This window comes from Myotis myotis, unplaced genomic scaffold (genome assembly GCF_014108235.1).
Source record: "Myotis myotis isolate mMyoMyo1 unplaced genomic scaffold, mMyoMyo1.p scaffold_m19_p_2, whole genome shotgun sequence".
Taxonomy (NCBI): Eukaryota; Metazoa; Chordata; class Mammalia; order Chiroptera; family Vespertilionidae; genus Myotis; species Myotis myotis.
Window position 1 is genome coordinate 126372374 of NW_023416324.1, and position 3545 is coordinate 126375918.

At 38.4% G+C, this 3545-nt stretch overlaps 1 pseudogene; it reads left to right on the forward strand.

Moving 5' to 3' along the window:
- The first annotated feature begins 712 nt into the window (after window positions 1-712).
- Window positions 713-2083, forward strand: LOC118677542 (annotated as a pseudogene).
- Window positions 2084-3545: the final 1462 nt, after the last annotated feature.

A 3545-nucleotide genomic window follows, 5' to 3' on the forward strand; every position in this document is an offset into this window, starting at 1 on the left:
GCTATAAAAAGTAGAAAGATTGAACTAGAAATATAACATATCAAAAAACATTTCACAAATGAAACCCAGGTCCAGCTGACTATACTGGTAAATTCTACCAAATGTTTAAAGGAGTATTAATACCAATTCTTCACAAAATCTTTCAGAAAATAGAAGAGGAAGTAACTCTTCCTAATTCATTTTATAAGGCCAGTGTTACTCTCCTACTAAATCCAGATAAAGACACTATAAGGATAAAAAGTATAGAGTAATACCTCTAATCATTATAGACATAAAAATCCTAACTAAAATAACAGCAAAATGAATCTAGCCATATGTAAAAAGTAGTATAGTAATAATCGACTTGGATTTATTTCAGAAATGCAAAGTTATTAAAAAAAAATCACAACATATAAATAGAATAAGTGGCAAAATAAAATAATTTTGTGCAGGGGATCGGGCCTACATCGGCAGTCGGACATCCCCCAGGGGTTCCCAGATTGGAGAGGGTGCAGGCTGGGCTGTGGACACCCCTACCCACCATGCATGAATTTCATGCGCCGGGCCTCTAGTTCTGTATAAAGAAAATCCTCAATAACAAAAATATAGATCATCAATGTTATAAGATTAAAAAGCATAAAATACTCATTGTATTTCTACACACTAGCAATCAACAATCTGGAAATGGAATTAAGAAAGTAATTTTACTTAAAATAGAATAAAAATACTTCTCCTCTCCCCGCCATGGCGTGTGCTTGTCCACTGATATCTGTGTACTCTGAAAAGGGGGAAACATCTGGCAAAAATATCACTTTGCCTGCTGTGTTCAAGGCTCCCATTCGACCAGATATTGTGAATTTTGTTCACACCAACTTGCACAAAAACAATAGACAGCCCTATGCTGTCAGTGAATTGGCAGATCATCAAACCAGTGCTGAGTCTGGGGTGCTGGCAGAGCTGTGGCTTGAATTCCTAGAGTCCAAGGTGGTGGAACTAATCGTTCTGGCCAGGGTGCTTTTGGAAATATGTGTCATGGGGCCACATGTTTGCACCAACCAAAACCTGGCGCCATTGGCACCGCAGAGTAAACACAACACAGAAACGATATGCCATCTGCTCTGTCCTGGCTGCCATGGACTTACCAGCACTGGTCATGTCTAAAGGTCACCGTATTGAGGAAGTTCCTGAACTTCCTTTGGTGGTTGAAGATAAAGTTGAAGGCTACAAGAAAACCAAGGAGGCTGTTTTGCTTATTAAGAAACTTAAGGCCTGGAATGATATAAAAAAGGTCTATGCCTCTCAGCGAATGAGGGCTGACAAGGGCAAAATGAGAAACCGTCGTCATAACCAGTGCAGGGGACCTTGTATCATTTATAATGAGGACAACAGTATCATCAAAGCCTTCAGAAACATCCCTGGACTTACTCTGCTTAATGTAAGCAAACTGAACATTTTGAAACTTGCACCTGGAGGGCATGTGGGCCATTTCTGCATTGGGACTAAAAGTGCTTTCCGCAAGTTAGATGAGCTGCATGGCACTTGGCGTAGAGCTGCCTCCCTCAAGAGTAACTACAACCTTCCCATGCACAAGATGCTCAATACAGACCTTAGCAGAATCTTGAAAAGCCCAGAGATCCAAGGAGCCCTCTGAGCTCCACACAAGAAGATTCACCGCAGAGTCCTGAAGAAGAATCCACTGAAAAACCTGAGAATCACGTTGAAGCTAAACCCATATGCAAAGACTATGCGCCGGAACACCATTCTTCGTCAGGCCAAGAACCACAAGCTTCAGGTGGATAAAGCAGCAGCAGCACTAGAAGCCAAATCAGATGAGAAGGGGGTTCCAGGCAAGAAGCCTGTGGTCGGGAAGAAAGAAAAGAAGGCTGTGGGCCTTAAGAAGCAGAAGAAGCCTTTGGTAGGGAAAAAGGCTGCAGCTACCAAGAAACCAGCCCCTGAGAAGAAGCCGGCAGAAAAGAAACCCACCACAGAAGAAAAGAAGCCTGTGGCATAAACTTACATTTGTTTATTCCATAACAGTAAAATCACTTTGGACAGCTAATTTTGAATAAAAATGATCAAAGGCAATGAGAAACATAAAAAAAAAGTATTTAACATTAAATTTAACAGACATAAAAAAAGACTTTTACAATGAAAGCCGCAAAACATTGTGGAAAGAAGTTAAAGAAAACTAAGTAAATGAAAAGTCATTCAATGTTCCTGGATTGATTGATTTATTTGTTGTTGTTAATCCTCACCCAATAACTTTTTTTTTCCTTTTGATTTTTAGAGAGCGTGGAAGGGAGGCGAAGAGACAGAGAGAGAGCAACATCGATGTGAGAGAGACACATTGATCGGTTGCCTCCCACACAGGCCAGGGATTGAACCTGCCAGAGAGGTATGTGCCCTTGACTGGAATTGAACCTGGGACCCTTCAGTCTGCAGGCCAACACTCTAACCACTGAGCAAAATAAGCCAAGGCATATGTTCCTGGATTTAAAAATGTAATGTTATCTACACATTCAATATAATTCATATGAAAACCCCAACTGCATTTTTTGACAGAAATTGATAAGCTGATTCTACAATTCAGATGAAAATTCAAGGGGCCCAAAGAGCAAAAACAGTAAGTTTTAAAAAAGAATAATAAAGAGGATTTCACAAACGTACACAAAGCTATAGTAAGTTAGACAATGTAGTACTGGCAAGAGAATAGACAAATAGATATAGATCAATGACTAGAACTGAGAGTTCAATAAATTCTGATTTTTATAGTTAATTATCTTTTTAATAATCATGCCCAGATAAATTCAGTGGGAAAACAATAGACTTTTCAACAAATGGTTCTGGGACAACTGGATATCCACATTCCAAAAAAATGAATGCAAACCTCTATGTCAAATCCCATACAAAAATTAACTCAAAATCGATCTTATCTCTAAATATAATGGTTAAAATGATAAACACGTAGAGGGAAACATAGGCATAACCATTCATGGCAATGGATTTGGCAATGGATTCTTATGACACCACAAACCAAAGTAAAAAATAAACTACCTTTTATCAAAGCTATAAACTTTTGTGCTTCAAAAGATGCTGTCACCCTGGCCAGTGTGGGTCAGTTGGTTGGAGCATCATCCCATGCACCTAAAAGCCACAGGTTCTATTCCTTGTCAGGATATATATCTAGGTTGTGGGTTTGATTCTTCGTCAGGGCATGGACGGAAGGCAACCAATCAATGTTTCTCTTTCTCTTTCTCCCTCTCACTTCCTCTCTTTCTAAAATAAATAAATAACACATCCTCCAGTGAAGATTAAAAAAAAAAAGATGTTAACAAAAAAGTGATAAAAAAAAGCACACGATGGAAGAATATATTTGTAAATTATATATTTGATAGTGGACTACTATCTAGAACAGTGATGGCAAACCTATGACACGCGTGTCAGAGGTGACACGCGAACTCATTTTTTTGGTTGATTTTTCCTTGTTAAATGGCATTCAAATATATAAAATAAATATCAAAATATAAATCTTTGTTTTACTATGGTTGCAAATATCAAAAAATTTC